The 21,805-nt window shown below is 45.2% G+C and overlaps 1 long non-coding RNA gene and 2 pseudogenes across 1 annotated transcript; 2 read left to right on the top strand and 1 right to left on the bottom strand.

The window, feature by feature from the left end:
* The window catches only part of LOC114792215 (polymerase delta-interacting protein 2-like), a 3,620-nt pseudogene extending 3,052 nt beyond the window's left edge, over nt 1–568 (top strand).
* Nucleotides 569–2,285: 1,717 nt separating this feature from the next.
* LOC114791792 (alpha-tectorin-like) lies at nt 2,286–14,080 on the top strand (annotated as a pseudogene).
* Nucleotides 10,527–15,357, bottom strand: LOC114791803 (uncharacterized). The gene is made up of 3 exons (XR_003750041.1): nt 15,129–15,357; nt 11,412–11,531; nt 10,527–11,311 (listed from the first exon to the last, which is right to left on the bottom strand). It is a non-coding gene; the product is annotated as an uncharacterized LOC114791803 (long non-coding RNA).
* Between the last annotated feature and the right edge of the window lie 6,448 nt (nt 15,358–21,805).

Here is a 21,805-nt window from a genome sequence, read left to right as displayed (position 1 = left end):
GTGCTGACTGCAGGTGAGTGGATCTCTCTTTCTCTCTCACAGCTTTATACATTCACCTCCATTACATGTGAATGTTATTTGTCTTCATACATTCAAATATCCACTGAAATCTGATTAGTCATTCACTGCATTAGTCAAAATTCAGCACTGAAATAAACTATTCCCAAAACGATTCATTTAAAATGTAAACCATATTGACAGAAAAAGAAAAAAATTTCACTCCAATATGAATTATTACTAAATAAAATGACTAAATATTCAAAAAAGTATGTTCCTTTATGACATAATTAAGCCTTGCAAAATATGGCAAGGCTTTAAAAAATGTATTAATATGTAATTGCACTTTCCATGGGCACTACAGGATGCTACACTTCAGATTCGATACTCGTGCTTCATTTAGCTAACAAGCTTGGCATTGAAGGATGAGAAGTACTGACTTCGGTGACCAGGCTGTGGGCTGCACTCTCTTGAGTCACTGCACTCTTTTTGATCTATTCTTGCTGATCAATAGAAACAGTCTGAAATAAAAGCAGCCCTGGACGCAAGCACCAGTGCAAGGAATGGCTGAGAGTGTAACTTTCACTGCAGATGAATGGGTGATGACTACATGATGACTCACTATCAGCAATATCAGCACTTAAAAGAAACCTAAAAGAACTCTATCATCAGCTACTGTCACTTTTCATCTTATAAGTGGTTCCTCAGAAGAAACTAAGTAATCTGAAAAAGGCTGAATCCCACAGAACGTAATGCCCATGGTTGGGTACAAACTTTGAATTTAAAAGATGTCCCCCCAAAACAGAAATGAAATCAAACCTGAAATGATATAATGTCAAGGACATTCACTTCTGTATTTGAAAGTGTTGTTGACCTCTAATTAATTTGTGTTTGAGTGTACAACAGGGTTGTTTTCTAAAAGTTATTAAATTACTTAATTTTGTGTTCAGCGTGTGGGATGCTGACAATATTTAACCACATTCTTAAATCCTTTAAAGAAATGAATTTATGTCACACAAACAGACTTTTCTCTTCTTGCCTCCTGGGTCAAAGGAAACCCCAAATGACTGAAACATGATCTGAGGGAAATAAGGAGACAGATTAACGTGCCTGTTTAATCAAGTTAAATTTTGTTAAATCTTTGGTTTTCTGGCAATTCCCAAATGTATCTGTCAAATGCCGCTGAAGAAAATAAGCATGAGAATGGCTGTACATCCTGATTAGGGACAAGCTGGTGATGCCAGCATGGCTCTGAGTCCTACCCTGAAGGGTCACTGCTAAGACCCTGGCAATTCGAGGCTGCTCAATTAAAGCCATTAGTTACCTCTGTTTACGCCTGTCTCAGTAGCCAACAAGCCATGGCACACAAACAGACATGGTAATGGACTCCTGGTCTCACAGAGAGACGCTGCCTTTGGGTGCCTGGCAGAAAGTGGCCTGGTCCAGCCTCTCTCTGGTCCACTCACACGGGCGCAATGGAGAACGTGATCCCTCACACATTGTTCCAAAAAGCATAATGGGACCTTTTCAGGGCTTGGCCAGCAGGCCTAGTATGGTTGGGGAGAAAGGGGGAGAGCGCCCCTGGGGAAACTTGGGAGACTGTTCTTTACAACAGGGAAGATTAGGAGTCATTGGCCTGCTGGCTTTGCTAGTCTTCTTTTCCTCTCTTTGCATCTTGTTCATGATGTTGTTCATTTTTGCCCCTTGCCTTTATATGGACGTGACCGAATCATCAGTTAAATTGTCTACCTTTCACAATACAAAATTGCACTGAGAAAGATGGAGGAATATATGGTGTATATGGTTTTGTCTAATTCATTATGTAATGCATTAACAGTCTCATTATTATTATTATTAATGTAGTAAAATACCAGTCCTTTCATTAGACGTAAGGTGATGGAGAGGATCAAGGTTCACTGGTTCAACCAGCAAGGTTGAATACTGAGGTCACTAAGCTTACTGGTGTCTTTCATGTTTAGGATGGGCCGAGCAGGGACTTCGTTTGCTTTGCTCCAGCTCTTCAGCATCCTTGCTCCTGGAAGATGTGAGTTAATTCCTCGTTGCCCCTTTAACTCAACAGTTATGCACTGATATGCAGCCAAACTGGAAGAGCATGGCTGCTGCAGTCCAACTGTCATTAGCTATCACTGCAATCAGCAAGGATAAGGATGGAACATAACAAAAGCTCATAAAAGGCAAACATGAGAAATCCTCCACTGCCAATTTGTCACAAACAGAGTCCCTGGTGTCTTGTTTCACGTTTACCATACGTTTCAGTGATTTTATCTGGAAAAACTGACTACTCGCAATGTATCAGGTGACAGTCGGCCAGACTATTGTGACTGGTTTGCAGCTAGTAGCCCTTTGCTCTGATGACAATGCACTTCAGTGTCGCACTCTTCTCTTCCTAGCTCTTTCTCAGGATATCCTCTACCCCTTTGGACCAACCCATAGGGATTTAGAGACCCCAAAGATGGATGATGGCAGCTCTCCAGAAATTTCTTTGCTCATCCCATTTGTCTTCTTTACCATTCCTTACCGCACCATTTACGTAAGTCCTCAATGGCCTTACATGTGACCACATAGCAGAGTCAGAGGTTCTTAGTGTTGCCTCCTGGTTCAATCTAACTATTTGTTCTTTGAATGAAAGATTTATGACCATCATGCATCCATTAATGTTCTGCAGGTGAACAACAATGGAGTGATTTCCTTTAATGTCCAGGTGAGCCAGTTCACACCTGAAGCGTTCCCTCTCAGTGATAGCCGATCCTTCATTGCGCCCCTCTGGGCAGATGTGCACAACGGTATCCGTGGGGATGTGTATTATCGTGAAACCACAGAGCCAGACATCCTAGATAGGGCATCCCAGGATGTCCGCAAGTACTTCAAGAACATGCCCACATTTACCGCCACATGGGTCTTCATCTCAACCTGGCATCAAGTCACTTTCTATGGGGGCAGCCAGACCACTCCGGTAAAACCTTTTAATCATTTAAATTGAAATGATTAATTAAACACAGGACCTAGCTCAAAAAAAGCTGATTATTCCCAAACAGGTGAACACATTTCAGTGCATACTGATCTCAGATGGAGCAGCATTCTTTGCTATGTTTAACTACGGGGAGATCACATGGAGTACAGGTACTGCCAGTGGGGGGGACCCACTGACTGGTCTTGGTGGAACCACGGCACAAGTAAGTTAGACATGACTCTCCTGTTGCATTCCGAGTTCTAAGCATGTTACAAAAAAGTGACCTCTCACACGACCATCGCTGTACCCTTCAGTCAGGTTTTAATGGTGGAGATGTTAGTCACTTCTTCAACCTCCCTGGGTCACGCTCCAACGATGTTGTTAACATTGAACAAACCACTAACGTCAACCAGCCAGGGAGGTGGCTCTTCCGGATAGACTCTGAGCAGATCGACCCAGCAAATGGTTGCAGCTACAATGGTAAATCAAATGCAGTGATGCACACCACTGTTCAGTCTTTGTCAAAAGCTCTTTAAAAGCTCATCAGTTCACCTTGGCTTCCTCGCTTTAGGCCGCTTTTACCGACGCGGGGAGGTATTTTGGCTCTCAGAGCAGTGCTCCCAGCGATGTCGCTGTCTGGATGTGGATAATGAGGTCATCTGCCAAGAGGCTCCGTGCGGGCAGCTTGAAACGTGTGAACAACAGGAGGGTGCCTACCACTGCCAGCCCACACGCACCAGCACATGTGTGGTGTTTGGTGACCCTCACTACCACACCTTTGATGGGTTCCTGTACCACTTCCAGGGCACCTGCTCATACCTCCTGGCCCGGCCTTGCTGGGAAACACCAGGGCTCCCTTTCTTCAGTGTTGAGGCCAAGAATGAGAATCGTGGCTCTACCACTGTCTCCTGGTTGAGGGACGTCACTGTTGATGTCTATGGCCATCGGGTGAACCTGCCCAAAGGCAGCATGGGAACTGTTCAGGTGAATTTATAAATCCTCTGCTCGAACTGATGCTGCGAAGGAATATGAAAATATGAAAACAGATCTTGTTTGTCCAATGTTCCTACTCAAAATGTTTCTCTTGCTTGATCTCAGGTGGACGGCCTCGTGAGAACTCTTCCAGTCCACCTCCAGTTGGGAGCAGTGAGGGTATACCAGTCGGGCGTGGCAGTTGCCCTAGAAACTGACTTTGGCCTTCTGGTGACGTATGACGGACAGCACTATGCCTCCATCTCGCTGCCCAGTCCCTACTTCAACAACACATGTGGGCTGTGTGGTAACTATAACGATGACCCTGCTGATGACCCTGTGTTGCCCGATGGATCGCTGGCAGAGAGCGTGGTAGAACTAGGAGGAAGTTGGCGGGCGGCGGACACCGACTGGAGGTGCACAGACGGGTGTACGCATAACTGCAGCATTTGCGATCCGGCGACCGAAGCCTTCTACTTTCGTTCAGACTACTGTGGCCTCATTAACAAGACAGATGGCCCTTTCAGGGACTGCCGAGCTGTCGTTGACCCCACTGCCTTTGTCTACAGCTGTGTCTATGACATGTGCAGTAACCGTGACAACATTACCACCCTATGCCAGGCTATACAGGCTTATGCCCTTGCGTGCCAAGCACTAGGGGTCACCATTCATCCCTGGAGGTCACGCACTTTCTGTGGTATGTTCTCTCAAGAAATCACAGTAAAATATCTGCAGCATACTTTTGTGGCCATTTACTACAGACTACAAACTTATATGTATAGAAATTTCAATGTACAGTTTTTTTTTAATCAGAATGTGGGCCTATAGTGCATATAAATATCAGATCCTTAAAATAGATTACATACACAATTACAAACTTTAGCACAGGTTAACCTTCTGATCACTCTTACCAACAGCTTTGACATGTCCAGAGTTTAGTCGCTATGAGGTGTGCACCAGTGCCTGCCCTGCCTCCTGCTCAGACCTAACCGCCTACCTATACTGCAACCATCCCTGCACCGAGGGCTGCCAATGCAACCCCGGGTATGTTCTGAGTGGCAGCCGCTGTGTTCGCGTGAACAGTGCGGCTGTGAGAGGGACGGACTCTACTACCCCCTCAACGCCACATTCCTGGGCAGAAGAGAGCGGGGAGCATGGCGAATGCTCCCAGCGATGTGTGTGTGGGCCAGCCGGAGAGGTTGTCCTGCTTTAATGACTCCTGCAAGGAGGGTGAAGTGTGTGTGGCAGAGGTTGGCCTACTGGGCTGCTACCCCCGGAGAGAGAGCGTAATGTTTTTCTCTCACAGACCCAGGTCCATGGCCACCTTTTGATGGCATCACCCTCCCGCTCCCTGACGAGAGCTCTTTCTATTTGGTGAAGCCGTTGTGGTGCTCTGCCGCCCAATGTTGTCTGTGGTGGAAGTAAAAAATGGGCAGGAAACTAGTTAATAAAGGACCGACTTGGATGCGACCTGTAGTGATGCGGGTGGGTCACCTTGAAGCTCAAATAGTGTGGATTCTGATTTTGATGCAGCAAAGGTATGAAAGTTTTTACTTCTTACTTAGCTATTGTCAATTTTTCTTCATTATGTGACACAGCATATCAGTTCAGGCAATAAACTTTTTCTGCACTCTCCATAGCGGAATGGTGAACCAGTTGGCCTGCCTTATGTACTCAGGAGATATGTTGATAATCTATAAAGCGCCTGGCAATGTCACCGTCGTAGAGTGGAATGGTTTGGTGAAAGTCCGCTACAACCGCCAAAGGCCATGTCAATGTCACTCTTTCCACTCATCTTCTATAATGCAACTTGCGGCTTATGCGGCTTCTCTACACTGACCCCAACGATGACCTCCGGCTGCCTAATGGTCGACAGGCAGACTCGGCTGAGCTGTTTGTGGGGGTTGGAGAGCCATCGCTGACGACCTGACATGTAATGGCGGACTGTGAGGGACCTGTATCGCATGTGTGTGGACCTACGTCTCTACCAGAGCCCCTGGTTGTGTGGAAAACATCAATGACCCTGGAAACAGCTCCTTCCTGGCCTGTCACGTAGCCGTCCAATCCTTCGCCATTCTTCAGAAACTGCCTGTACAACATGTGTGTGCGGGAGGGAAATCGCTCAGCCCTCTTGCTCCTCTCTTCAAGCCTATGCCTCTGCCTGCCAGGATGCACAGATCAGTCTGGGGGCCTGGAGAACAGCCACTGGCATGCCGTAAGCATCTTTCAAGTGTCAAATTACCATTTTGTTCTTAAGTGGAATCAATGTTCATTGAATAAATGGTTGATGGATGAATCTTTCAATCTAGTTTGTTTCCAGACTGAAATGAATTGTTGGATTCCATTAAACATAAATGCCTACTTAAAGTGGGAAGAGAGACAGTTTACAGCATTTATCAGGCGCCCTTATCCAGAGCAACTTACAATCAGTAGTTACAGGGCACAGTCCCCCCTGGAGCAACTCAGGGTTTAGTGTCTTGCTCAGGGACACAATGGTAATAAGTGGGATTTGAACTTGGGTCTTCTGGTTCATTGGCGAGTGTGTTAACCACTAGGCTACTAGCACCCCAGAGACATTAGAAAAACCTCTTGATGCCTTATATTTCCTCACATTCCTTTATCCTCTTTATCTGACAGTTTTTTCACCTCTCCTTTTCATACTGATAGCTCTGCCCTGCCCAGAGAACAGCCACTTTGAGGAGTGTACGAGTGCCTGTCCTCTGACCTGTGAGAACCTTGATGAGCCTGATGAGCCATGTCCACTGCCCTGCTCTGAGGCTGCCAGTTGTGAAGAAGGTTACGCAACTGAGGGATGGTCCAGGGTGTGGCACGGAGTGACTGTGGGGTGCCAGTACATGGGTCGGCAGCTGGCTACCATGAGACCTCTGGAACAGACTGGGATGTCAGGAGCGCTGCTTCTGCAATGGCAAAACCGCACCAACAGCGTGTATGCCAGCTCGCGCCATGCCATCTGAGGAGTTCTGCCAGGAGGATGAGGTCTCTTCTTCTGCCAGCCGCGCACCGAGGCCCTTTGCATCGTTGCAGGCTACAGCCATTTTTTGCCTTTCGGGGGTATGCCCTTTGACCTCCAAAGCAGCTGCTCCCCTGAGGTTGGTCACTACTGAGTGTGGTGGGGTTCACGATGACTCCGATGAAGACTGGGTGGAAATGACAGAAGGCATCTTCAGCACCCGAACAAGAGGGCTTCCAACATTCAACTGTTTACTAAGGAATGAGGAGCGGGACACGACCCAGGCCCATCTGGGTCAGGGGCTTTGTCCTGGAGGTGTATGGGTATGAGATAGAAGTTTCGAGGAGCTACAAACATACAGTGACTGTGAGTAAAAGAGTGCAGAGGGCAAGCAGTAACATATAAAGGCAAAATTCACAAAATATTGTGTTTTCTTACAATCCTCTGGCGTTTCTCAGTCTTTCTCTCTCCATGCCATGGATTTCCACTACTTCAGATATTAAAAATATTTGGACAAAGCCTGTGCTGGTCCAGTAATGTTTCATAAACGTGACATAGTTATTTTTAATCAAGAATTCCAAATAGGAAAGAGGGAGGACATTCCATTTTAATGGTGTCCGAGCTCTCATATTTCAATCAGCATCTGTTAGCGTGCTGGACTTGGCTCAGAGAATTGCCCACCTGAGCAGCATTTGGAATGGGTTCACAATGCCCCTCCAGAGATCTAAGAAATCTGTAGATCAGACAAGCACACCGTTAGAAAGAGGCTCTTAGAATCAGTCCGAGGCGATGAATGTGTGACGCGTTGTGGTTCCCTCTCTCCCACACAGGGGAATAAGGAACGTCTGTACCCTACCACTGAAGCTGGGCCCCAGCAGGTCAACATCTACACCCTCGGCCTACAGCTTATATTAGAGACAGACTTTGGGCTCAAAGTGGCCTTTGACTGGAACACCCTCCTCCAATCTCCCTGCCTCGCAGCCACTACAATGCGACCTTGTGGGCTGTGCCAAGGAATGCCATTGTATGGCCCATCTGTCAGCAATCAGTGAGTTGGGCAAGACATGGCCGAGAGGGACACTTTCTGCCAGGTGGGCTGTGGAGACGCTTGTCCCCGCTGTGGACTTGCAGAGCGAGGTATAGGGTGCAGACGGCCCTGTTCAGGTTGTTGACACTTCAGGCAATATAGAGACAGACAGTGGGAACCCATTCAACCGCTTCCACCTATCAGATGGGGGCGGTATGTGTATGTGGAGCCTGATGCAGTTAGACTGTTGTGGACTAATTGTGGATCGTGGTGGCATCTTTGCCCGGTGCCACAGCAGGTAGCACCAGCATACTTTTACCAGAGCTGTCTGCAGGACACTTGCCTGGATCAGGGGGGACGAGAGACCCATATGCAACTGGCTGCAGATCTACGCCCAGCAACCTGCCAGATACAAGGCGTTCCCATTATCGGCTGGAGAGACGCTCCACTACTTGTGGTGAGACAGATAGGACCATCGCGGAAGCGGCTCACGTGTGGGTCGGTCTGAGACTGTGTTCAACTGTGTTCTTGTTGTGCTTGGTTTTTTTGCAGCACTGACATGCCCACCAAACAGCCATTACGCCAGCTGTATGATGGTGTGCCAGCCACAGTGTGCCCCTGCCCGTGGGCAGCGGGACTGTAACCAGGATTGCGTGGAGGGCTGCCAGTGTGACCAAGGCTACGTGCTTAATGGCAAGAGCTGCATTCTCAGCCAGAACTGTGGGTGTTACAGTGATAGCAAATACTATGAGGTGAGCTGCAAAACGTGATAATTCCCGGTTAAAAAATTGGGCAAGACCGCATTAGAGAAGTAAAATTATGTAGATGTGCAGTAATAAAAAAGGTGAGTAAATATGCTAGCTAGCCCACTGAAATCTATGAAATACTTTCTTACTATTCTTACAATGTAAAACAAAACTGTCAAAACTATGAAATAAAGCAAAGCAAAATGTTTCATATTTTAGTAGTATTTGTAATACCATTTTTACTAAAAATAACATTTCTGTAATGTAATGACGGATTTGTTGTACCAGGATCCTGGGCAGATTTTAAAAAAAAAAAAAAATTCTTGCAACATCACTGAACTGTAAAGCTCGCCAAATGTACTGATGATGTAACGTAATTAAAAGAGACGGGAAATACCAATTCTTTCTTTCGGGTTTGACTTGCAGCCAAAACAGCTGTTCTGGAACAGTGACTGTACAAAGCGATGTCAGTGTATTGGGCGAAATTTGATCCAGTGTGACCCACGTCGATGTAAGGCAGAGGAAGAGTGCGCCTTACGTCACGGTGTGCGGGGTTGCTTTGCCCGGCGCAACCAGCACTGCGTGGCGTCCGGAGGTGGGGTTTTCCGTACCTTTGATGGCGCCTCGCTGCGTCTTCCTGCCTCCTGCTCCTTCGTCTTGTCCACCATCTGCCACAAGCTGCCTGAGCTTTCGTTCCAGCTTATTGCCAACTTTGATAAGTGGAGCACGCCCAACCTTACTACCATTTCCCATGCCTACCTCTACATCAATGAGGAGAACATCCTCATCTCTGGAAGCACTGTTAAGGTTAGAATTTTAATTCAATTAAAAGGTCCAGTCATACCTACTACAGACATACCTACTGCTATATGCTAGTAGGGAATCACAGACAATACCATGATACAAGAGAATATCTTTATGCAGATATTCATAAATGATGATATTCATTTATGATTATGTCTGCAATACTTAGATGATCTTGGTGTCCTCTATGTTTTGTAAAAATGTATAGAATGCATTAAAGTATATAAATTAAGTGATCTGAACTTCCTGTTCTGCTCAGGTGAATGGGACACCTGTCACAGTGCCCTTTGTCACAGGTCTCAATACCACCGCCTGTCCACCTCTGAGGGCTTCCTTGTTATCGACACAGTGCAGGACATTCAGGTGCGATACAACCGCTTCAACACACTAAGCATTACCATGGGCCCCAGACTCCAGAACAAGGTTTGTGGCCTGTGTGGGAACTTCAACGGTGACCCACCGATGACTATATCACCTCCCGTGGCAAGCCTGCTGTCAGTGCTCTGGAACTGGCCCAGAGCTGGAAAACCAATGGCATGCAGAAACAGGTGGGTGTGGGCTCGATGGACATGATTTGGGGACTTCTTGAGGCCATTTGTGAGATAATTCATTATGCTTTGGTGAAGTGGTGCAGAGATAATCATGTTGCAACAGAGAACTCTCTCTCTCCAGCTGTGATGAGACCCAGTATGTGACTCGGGCCCAGTCCTGCGAGAATACTGCAGTTGCAGCTCTCCAGGGAGAGGACAGCTGCCTGAAGCTCACCCAGATGAAAGGCTTCTTCCAGCCCTGCCACGGCCTGCTGGACCCTCGGCCATTTTACCAATCCTGCTACCTGGATGGCTGCTACAACCACCGCAAGGCCCAAGTGTGCGGCTCCATGGCTGCCTACGCCGAGGCCTGCCGCTCTTTTGGCACACTCACCACCAAGTGGATCACTCAGGAGAACTGCTGTAAGGAGATGGCACCACCTGATACACAGACTTATGGCAAAGGGGGCAGGGAGGGGCTGGTGTAGCTGACAAAGTGTGTGTGATGGGTATGTGACGGCATCTTGTAAGACAACTAACGTAGTGTCTGGACCTACCTTTAGCAGAATGGATCTATGACCCGTGCGTAGGAGAGATCTGCAGCAACAACACATGTGAGCAGGAGAACGGCGGTGACCTGTGTGGCTGCCCTGAGCTGCCCAGCAGTGACATCGGTGAGCACCAGAGCTTGCATGACACCTCTAGTAGGATTTTGGACACAAGAGAGTGGCGCTCAGTGCCGTGTTGTGCTTCCAAACTGTTACATACTGTACACAGTCAGGCTATAATTGATCACTGGGGCTTAATTAGGCAAGCGAACATGTAGAACAAATTAGATAACCGCTGCCTTAGAGAGTTATTGAGAGTTCTCAAGAGTTCTGCTCTGGCCAACAAAAATACACTGACAGGCCCAGATAAACCCAGATCAGCAGGCCCGGCTAATCTCGGTTAGAAGATTTCAAAGCCTAACCAGTGGACAACTTAGATCCGTTGCTAAAATTACTCCAGGAAGTGATGAGCTGAAGCCAGCTTTCACAACAGTAGTCACAGATGGCAGTTCTGCGTTTTAAATTGTGTGTTTTATAAGGAAAAAACACATAGCTTGAACATAGTGAGGGGATTCTCCTCTTCTGAACTCTCGGCTGTCTTCTTTGTGGCACTGTATGTAGGGGAGGATGATATCATCCAGGCGGAGGTGACCTGTAAACATGCTCAGATGGAGGTTTCCATCTCCAAGTGCAGGCTCTTTCAGCTGGGCTTTGAGCGGGAGGACGTGCGCGTCAATGACCACACCTGCCCGGGGATAGAGGGAGAAGACTTCATTTCTTTTCGGATCAACAACACAAAGGGTCACTGTGGCTCCATCGTGCAGGTAGGCAGGACAGACTATTACCTTCTGGGTGTATAAGGCCCAACTGTTGCTATGGGCGGTATGTGTGAAGCATCTTCTGGCTGATAAGTGGTCAGTTTCTGGGTGTTGGATGGCAAGAATGGACCACTTCCTAAATAATACCTGGATAAAATTGGATAAAAGGAAACTATTAATCATATAGTGATTTTTGTGTTCCCATCATGTATTTTTGACTGTGGTATTTGTGTGTTTTTATGCAGTCCAACGGAACCTGGATAAAATTGGATAAAAGGAAACTATTAATCTTACAGTGCTTTTTGTTAATCCATCATGCATTTTTGACTGTGGTATATGTGTGTTTTTATGCAGTCCAACGGAACACATATTATGTACAAAAATACGGTGTGGATTGAAAGTGTGAACAACACCGGGAATGTAGTAACACGAGACAAGACCATCAATGTGGAGTTTTCCTGTGCATATGAACTGGACATCAAGATCTCGTTGGAAACGGTGCTGAAGCCCATGCTAAGGTCATTTGATTAAAAAAAAAAATCTCAGCCTTCATACTGTACTATTCTCAACAAAAGAAAGGCCAAACTTGTCTGAGAGGCAAAGCTTTTCCAGGCAGTTTGAACTGAAAATGAAAGCTCCATGGAAACCGTGATTAAGGGAGCTGACTTGTTTCTATTTTTGATTTATTTATTTTTCTCACTCAGAAAATGGTCTATTATTTGTTGCTAAAGCCCAGATTTGACCAAAGTAAAAAGCCAAACATAATAAACTGTAATAAGTAAAAATAAGTAATAAACTGTTACTTTATAATACATATTCTATTGTTAAATTCTTCTTATTATAATTACTACAGTTAACTATCAGAACTCATCGTCACCTTCTTTCTCCATAGTGTGATTAACCTCACCCTGCCCACTCAAGAGGGGAACTTCATCACCAAGATGGCACTGTATAAGAACGCCTCGTACCGACAGCCGTACCGCGAGGGTGAGGTGGTTCTGAGCACAAGGGACATCCTCTACGTGGGTGTGTTCGTGGAAGGGGCTGATGAACACCAGCTCATCCTTATTGTGAACATGTGCTGGGCTACGCCATCTCGCTACAGCAACGACAGGCTGCGCTATATCATCATAGAGAGAGGGTAACTGTGAAACACACACACGTATATGTACTGTATTTATATCATGAACAGCGACTTGCGTAAATGCTTTGAAGTCATAATCAGTGTATACGTTGCAATATATATATATATTTTAAAATATGCAAAGAATACAGACAAACAGTTATTTCAAGCTCATAATCCTGCCTCATTCTGTGTATATATTTGATTTGTTCGACTGTGATAGTTACATTAATGTTAAGCATTAGTTCCTCCAGCTCGCTTCTGCCACACCATCACTGCACTAAAGTCACTAAAATTATTGCAGTTTCTCCTTTTAGAAAAAAAGTAATAGCTGCAAAAAGACCAGTTGTTGACATGCACAAGCACAGACTTCCTTGAGCCACATGTGTTTCTGTTCAGATGTCCCAACATTAAAGATAACACCATCGGAATGGCTGAAAACGGCGTCTCCCTTACATGCCGTTTCCATGTGACCGTCTTCAAGTTCATTGGTGACTACGATGAAGTCCATCTCCACTGTGACGTAACTCTCTGTGACTCCGAAACCAACGCATGCAAAGTGGTAAGGACATGCAGGCCGTATTTTAATATACATATTGAAACTGTGGAATACATGAAATATTTATAGAATTATGAAATGCATGTCTGTGTGGGGGGATTAATAAAAAAAATAATAACTTGTAAACGTGACATTACAGAACTGCCCACACAACAGAAGGATGTACTCAGATCCTAGCGAACACAAGGAACATATACTGTCAGTGGGACCTATCAGACGCAGAGGTAAACTATGTGTGTATTATGCTGTTTTTCTATTTCATCCTGATGATAAGCATATGCAGACCTTTTGATTATGAAATTTATTACAAGAAACAAAAAGTAGTTAATGACCATAAAAAATGTTTCAAATAGAGTATGGATAAGTTTACATAAATGGCAGAACAGAACAATAAAACCAACGTCCAGCTAGTCCCTTCCAGTTCTCACCTCCATTCCTGCTCTTCAGCTCCAACTGAAATTGTCCCCACAAGGGCGGTATCCTTGAAGCACAAATTCACCCTGACTGGACAATGACACCATGAAGCAGATCAAACAATCACAACTACCGTTGCCGTGGCACAATTTGGTAGACATGGAACTCATGGAATGCTGGAATATCTAAGAATGTCTAATAACGTTCAAAAGTTAGATCTCAGCTACAAATCTGTGTGTGTTCATTCAGCACTGATTAGCTTATCTGTCTACCTCAGAGGCAGACTGGTGTGAAGAAAATAATGGAGGCTGTGAGCAGATTTGCACCAGCCAGCACAACGGCGCCGTGTGCAGCTGCGTTACAGGGATGCTGCAGAGAGATGGGAAGAGCTGTCGGGGTAAGATATACTGGAATGCTGTCCAAAGAATCGGGTTTTGTGAGTCACGCACGCGCACACACCCACTCACATACACAAATGCAGCCTACAGGAAACCTGCAGGGAGGTGAGGGTATGTAAAAACATACAACATACAACGCAAATAAGACCGAGGCATATTGTCATAGTGTTTTGGCCCATCATCCTCCTGCCATTTTTTCATACGCACCTTGTTGTTATCTCTTCCCTCAAAGCTACCAGTTCCAGTGGTGACCTGCGGCCTCTCGTTTCTCTGCTTGTCCTTTGTGTGAGCTGTTTATTCCTAGTTAACCCCCACGGCTCCATTCAACTCTCCTAACCGTTTTTTTTTTTTTTTTTACTGAACAATGAGAAATGAAAGGGCTACAACTGATAAAGGACGAGAAAAGCAAAGTTGGGCATAAAAAGGGGCAGCAAGCACTACAGCATCCCAAAAAGCAGGGGGTGAGCGCCTACTGCACCTGTCCACTGCCACCGAGAGGAACCACAGAGACCAGACACTCGCGCTAGGAGGAAACATCATGGGACTGAAGACTCCAGCACATCAACACACACACACAAAAAAAATAAATAAAAGACTCTTTGGCCCATATTGTACATGTTTGAGTGCAAAGGAATAATTCAAGGATAATTGTATATTTACGAATGAACATAAAAAAAAAAAAAGAAAAAAAAAAAACAAAACCTACTCAACCTAGAGAGTTTTATGTCTTTGCATATGCGATAGTGGTTTTTATGATTTGTGTCCTTGGTGCCGAAACTGCCAGCTGTGATTCTGTGGGTCGATTTCTATTTATGTCCAACTTAGGAATTAAATTAAAACGTGCAACTGTTTGAAATCACTTCTTCCCTAGTCGGCCACTGTTGGTGAAACACACTCAGAACTGAAATGCTGACGTGTTGTTTAACTAGTACTGTATTTTATTTTATTTTTTTTACATTCCACACACCTTTCAATTCACACAAAGAACTCGCATTTCGGAGTATTAAATGTTGCAGGAAGGTGCTCAAATAAAACATTCACCTGAATCTTGTAGTACAACATATTTAAATATTCGAAAATAACCATGCATATGCCATATGTCGTATGGCTAATGTAATTAATAATAATATCGGTCCCACGTGTGGATGCTGGAATTTTCAGTTGGGTGTAAAATGATCAAGATGTTGAAGTAGAAGACGTAGGTGACGATAATATTGGCTGAGAGAGCGTGTTGCGAGTTTCACACAAACCTTTCATACGCGGAACGAAGACAGTCATGAGTGCGGCCCGGCACCCTGTGCGTTTACCTGGTTAACATCGAATCCATTTCTAAAGCAAATGGGGATTTTTAAGTTCCTGCTTTTTTTTTTTTTTTGGTAGCATCCCTTCCATTCCACTGGGACGGCGATTCCATAATAAACACAGACGTTCTAATAATTCAATATGCAAAGTCTGCATGTGTCTTTTCTGCCCTCTAACAGAAATGCTAACGGGGCGCGCACGTAACCTGCGTGAAGTGCGTGATGACGTATGTGTTGCACGTCGCTAAGGCGACCGCTTGGTGGGCGGTTCCTTGCGTTCGGCTTGAGGTAAAAAATAAATAAATAAATAAATAAAAGAAAATAATAAAAGAAAAAAAACCGAAATCCTAAATATTCCCGCGCCGGCGGGACGACAGGATTTCCGCGGCGGAACTTTTCCACCCTCCCCGCCCCCCGGGGCCGAATTCGGAGGGGTGTCGGCGCCGCCGGGGAACGGCCACCTTTCGGCGCCGAGATGGAGCGAGCCGGTGCGGGCGACAGGAGCCGCTCACTGCGGGAAATGCCGTGACCGTTCCCCGGATTACTGGCCACCACGCTAGCACCGTAAGACGGGTTTTTTTTTTTAATTATTCGATTCGACAAGGTGTAGTTTCGTTACGTAACACTCCTCCGCTATGCTCTCACTCCCCGTTGCCGTAATTATTATAATATTATTAATGAAATGGTTTCTTTTCCCTCTGCATTGCTGCTTGCGTTCTTTTTTTTTGCCCCCAAAAAAGGGTTATTTTCCAAAAGTGATATTTGAAGTTTAGCGGACTACGCAGGGACGTTACTGGCGATCTGTAATTCTTGGCAATGTGTGCAAACCCTCTCATTCTGACATGACATCGGCCGTAAAGCGAGATTAACTGAGCTGCAACGTTCTGAGAAATTACCCACCATGACCGAGTAAAACCTTAAAACGTGTCAAATAATCCAGCTCTTCATTGTACCATTTTAATGGGAAATTGTGTGGTTTGGGTTCGGCGTTTGTGCTGTTCTGTGTGAACGATGCCAGTTTGTGTTTGTTCTCATGTTCCTCCGTCGTCAGAGTTCCTCAGCATGTCTCCTGTGTCCTCAACTTCAAAATACCCGACGGGCTCCACTCTGGTGAGCCACTATGGGCCGTTTGACCAGGCCCTGGGCTACAGCGTCCGACCTCAGCTCCAGCCCTCCAGCAGGTACCCTCCATCAACATCTCGCTACCCTCACTTCCAGCCCTTGCCTGGCCAGGGCCCACATGTATCCTCTGGAGCTCGAGCGGAGAGGACCTAGCCCACAGCTGGATCCCAGGGCCAAGGCCGGCCAGGTAATGGGCCCACGGGCGATCGGGGTCAGGGGACGCTCCACGTCTCGTCTGATGTACCCCTCCGCCTCGCCGCTGCTGTGGCGGCGGCGCTCGGTCAGCCACTCGGACCTGTCGCAGGAGCTGGCTCTGCTGGACATCAGTGAACCCCTCTCACCGCTCACTGCTGGCCTGCGCCGGAGGCAGAGGGACGGACCAGAACGTTGGGGATTAGGGTACTCCGGCTCTCTGTTCTGGAGCACTGAGGTGTGTGAAACACACAAATAAAACCACATAGTATCTTTACTCACATGCACTCGAACACATGCATATTCACGTACATATAAACATTCCCAAGACACTCATACACTTCATACACAGAAGGATTGATATAATTTATGCTTCAGCCAACAGTGCAATATAATTCAGGTTCAGTATTAGGACGACCAGCTAGTACAAAACTGTTGTAAAACAATATGGAGAACAACAAAAAAATAAGCAGTGACATTTACATTTATGGCATTTATCAGACGCTCTTATCCAGAGGTTCAAATCTCACTTACTACCATTGTGTCCCTGAGCAAGACACTTAACCCTGAGTGTCTCCAGGGGGGGACTGTCCCTGTAACTACTGATTGTAAGTCACTCTGCATAAGGGCGTCTGGTAAATGCTGTAAATGTAAATGTAAATGTAGAAAATCCATAAGGAACGAGTTGGTCTTGGTTACCCACGTGATTCATTCTTGCTCCTTGCTTCAGCCAGCCCCTCACTTCTGACCTGTGTGATGTGTCCTTGTGGTCGCCAGAGGGCGCCAGTGTCCACATTTATTTCTCATCCCCTCCAACCCACTGACTTCCTCATATCTAAATCCACATTGAGCCGCTGGCTCATTACACCACAGATCACAGAGTGTGTCAACCACCATGTTTGGAAACAGACATCATCAGTTTGGTTGTGCAGTGAGTCAGATTAAGCACACTTTGGAGTCATGGGGGGTTCAGGTACGCACAATCTCTGACCAAAAGCAATAAATTATCGTTAGACTCTGCCCGGGCATGTTACCTGGTTGGTGAATCAGGTAGTAACTATATTCCAGTTTTTATTTTAACAAAAAAAGGAAAGGAAAGAGGAACAGAATGTATTTAGTGTCTCTATCAGCGTTAAGAAAGGCCTTGTCAGCTTTCCTCCATTATCTTGGACATTTTTTTAGCTGCCACATGAAAACACGTACACGATTATTTTTTTTGACATTGTCTTTGTCATGATCCTCTTTCTTCTAGCTTTCAGGTCCGTAAGTTGTGAGGCCTTCATAAACTGGTCACAGATGTCCGTTCAGATTCAGCCCAGTCCAATGTTCCTCCAACCATTTGTGAGCATTTTGTAGTGTTAGAGGGTGTATTATCATGCAGAATGTCCTTCACTGAACCACTTTAGTTAGGTACTGACTAAAAACCTGCTAGCCATCTGTAACCAGATAATCACAGTTATTCACTTCACCCGTCAGTGCGATTAATGCGTGGTGTATTAGGAGCACTAGAGACCAGCACAGAACTGGGTGTGTTTGTATTCTGTACATACTCTACTTCCTGCCCCTTGGCTCTTGCTTATGTGAAAATATTACTATTGGCCTGTCCTCCCAGCACATACCAGTTTTGGGAGTGGAAGTCACGTTGGTTGGGCTGTAGTATATTGATGAAGCTCTGTCATTTACATTCTGCACTTGTATAAACTGCATTATGACCTGGGCAAGAATCAAGACATACACAGCACCAGTGAATAGGGCTGGGTTATTAATTCATGTAAATTAATTCCATTACTGCCCCATCAGTATTCATACTTTCCACCTGCTTATTTACAATGTAAATAACATGCAATGACCGAACACTATTACACTGCGCTTACTGTTCTTTAAACAACACTGTGGACTTCCAAGCTCAAGCTTCACAAGTCACATTTTTTTGCCTCTATTAGGGTGATTTGAAATCAGCAAATGCACAGTGCCATATTCTTTCAATGAATCTCTTGCAAGAAAACATTTTTAAAATAATTGCCTTTCTAATCTTTTTGGGGTCAAATGTGCATATCAAGTGAAAGCTCATGATCAAAAAGATATTAATGGACCTCTAAAAATTATTTTAAAAAAAAGTTATTTAAAAAAAATTCTAATGACTTTACACTGAACACACAGAAGACGCCAAAAAAGGGACCCGTGCTTTGCTCTCCTAAATATGTTCCTTAGTTGCAATCAGGGCAGGGTGATGTTTATCATGGCATTATGTAATTTATTGCAAGTGAGAGATTAATCTACAGCCACATGCTGGCTGCCAGGGTGCTGCCTGGCCTTTACACAGCCATTAAAACTCAATGTAGTTCAAGCTTTCAGTGAATGTCTGTTCATATTCTGTATCCGGAAGTTGGGTTAATCGTGTTAATAATTTAGATTTTTATATTTCGCCACCCAGCACTGGTGAACCTGTTGGCAGTTTTGTGTTTTGTATGAATATCCACTTCCATTATCTTTCCAGAACGCATCCCTCTCTTCAGGAGAATTCCCCTGCCTGGGGAATCCGTTCCCAGTAAAGTCAGTCATCCCCATAGCAACAAAACAAGCTGAGGCATTTTGCATGATGAGTGCTATCTATCGTGACTAGCCCTTGACCTGGAGCAGAAGAGTGCATAATTGTTTTACAGCAGCTGGTTGTGGTGTGTGTGTGTGTATGTGTGTGTGTGTATGTTCGGGTGATGTGTTGGCTGAATCGAACTCTGAACGAACGATAAGAAAGTGTTCAGCAACAACCTTCAGGACTGTTGGAAACCGTCCCCGTTGTCTAACTTGAGGTGGTGGAGAGAAGCCAGGAGTGAAATGCTGCCATTATTACATAACCTCACATGTGTTATTTCATAGTCCTGTGTTTTCAGTTCAGCTGTTCTACAGATTTTATATGTGGATAAATGAGTAGGTGCATTTTGAGTAGGCGTATTGCCTTATTGATTGATACGAAAAATGTGTGTTTTATATTCCCGCAGGATCAGACTGAAATTTGACAGACCTTTGAACATCTGCAATGCACTAAAGCACACTGGAGCTGTTAAGGCTGCAGGTTATCATGCAGTGGTAGTGATAAAACAATTATCCTGGTATCCCTCTTCTCCAGAGAGATGTTGAGGACGATCTCAAACTCCGCCCCAATTAGAATCAAGACTTGGGCGTGAAGCCTGAATGGTTAACCACCCGTTTGATGTGGAGCTCCTCAGATGACTTCCAGAAACCAGCTCATGATGTAAAGAGCCAGCAGACGCCTGATAGAACCATGGGCTGAATCACGTACTGTGAATTAGGCTGGAATTGTCCCCCACCACACACACACGCACACACAGAACAGCAGTGAAGAGCTCCAGTCCTCTCATTAAATGACATCATTAAATTTGCATATTTCGTTCAACAATGAACAACAATGATTACATATAAATCTAAAACTAATTAATTGCACATTTTGCAGATATCATATTTAAACATGATTAATTCTTAAGAGTAAAGCTTGCTATAATAATTAAATCTATTTTAGAGACAAGTCATAGCTGTTTCCAACTCTCTTTAAATGGGGTGACATCAAATCTCCTGGGGCCGCTTTCCAACCAGCAACTGCAAAAGAGTGATCCCCCATGTATTTGACCTTGTCCATGGAACCTTTAACAGATGCTGTCCAGCCGAGCTCAGGGCCCTGCTTGGTTGATGAAACTGTAGAAATCTCACTTAAATAAGACAGTGCAAGGCCACTTATAGCACTAAGAACAAACGCTAAAAGTTTCAACAGAATTCTGTACTCAACTGGGAGCCAGTGTAGAGAATATGGACATTGCATTTAAATAATGCGTTATACAGCACGTAATTGTACAGCGTGTGGAAGCGAGAGTCCTGGTGATGCTGATTCCATCAGCATCTCGAGATCAGATACTTTCTTCTCATGTCTGCTGACTGAAGGGCCGACCTGTTAGAGACGACCTGTCGCGTCACTGCGGTGTCCTCAGCATTTCTTTACAGCCATTGGTTCAAGTGTTACGTAAAAGCAGAAAAAGCAACGATCTCTAGGCTGATTGTGAAGCATCAGACGTTTGTGCGGGCCGTTTGCGTAGCACACAACCCGAGTTCCTGCTTCAGGTTTCAACTCCTAACCCTAAAAACACAAAAGTTCAGATTAAAAGGTCGGATAGGACCCGGAGAGGAATGTAACACAAAAGTGGACTATGTGGACAATCTTCTCCAGAGTCAGATGTGCAGTGTCCCTTTCCATTGACTCATTTCTAAGTAAACACGCATTTCGGATATTTGGCTGTCCTCTCCTTTAGATATGCATCTTTAGCTTTTTAGCAGCCTGGATGATTTGAGTGTATCGTTTTTCTGCCTGCAACAGGATGAGCCTTATTCAGTGACTCCTCTCAACCTGAGAGAGGACCAGACGTCAGCTGACGTCTCTCTTCCCCTATCATGTCCTTCTTTCTTTTACAGAACAGAAATAACTGCGATAAAATGGCAGCCGTCTCTGTGTGTCAACCCCACCCCAACTGAGCCTAACACATCTGTGCCACAATTAGACTTTTGGTGTCAGAATCAACGCAGACTTCTCTGTTCATGCAGCTTTTCAGTGGAAGTAGTAGAATACATTACGTTATGCATAAAAATTAGTTTTTTATAAAACCCTGCTTTTGAAGTATAATAAGCCATAAAATATTCTACCTTTTTGTTAGATGGGCCTGTGTGGCCCGGCCCAGTTCACGTGTAAGTGTGAATCAGGACAAAAGCTGTCCTGTCCCACACCGGACGCTGTTTTCACTAATGACACGGAGTGATTACGTCAGTCCGTGAGCAGGAAACAGGACACGAGTGAAGAGATAAAGAGAGGTCAGACAGTACCCGCTGTACCCTCACACTGCAGCACTGGCCTGCTGTGTACGTGTGTGCTTCTGATGTGTACAGGGACACCCGACAGTGGCAAGGGCATTCGAAATGTTAAGCCAGTCTCAAGCACACAGTTTTATATCCTGTACTCCTATAATCCCAACTCCAGCTGTCTCTATAAAAACCCCCCTCATGAATGTGAAATCAAACATAAATACAGTAGACAGAAATCTAGTCTCTCTCTCTCCCTCTCTCTCTCTCTGTTTCACCATGCTCATTGGCCATAACCAGCACAATGAGAATCAGTACAGTACCAACATATAGCATTTTGACTCATTATTCTGGAGGCAGCCAGGCCGAGCGAGTTTCTGATTCCTTCTTTTCATTGCATTGCCAACGAGACGTACTGACATCTAATGCAATCTTAGTGGTGGCCTAGCGGA

This window comes from Denticeps clupeoides, chromosome 6 (genome assembly GCF_900700375.1).
Source record: "Denticeps clupeoides chromosome 6, fDenClu1.1, whole genome shotgun sequence".
Taxonomy (NCBI): Eukaryota; Metazoa; Chordata; class Actinopteri; order Clupeiformes; family Denticipitidae; genus Denticeps; species Denticeps clupeoides.
Note: the sequence above shows the minus strand (reverse complement) of the source record. Positions and strands in the feature narration are given on the sequence as shown.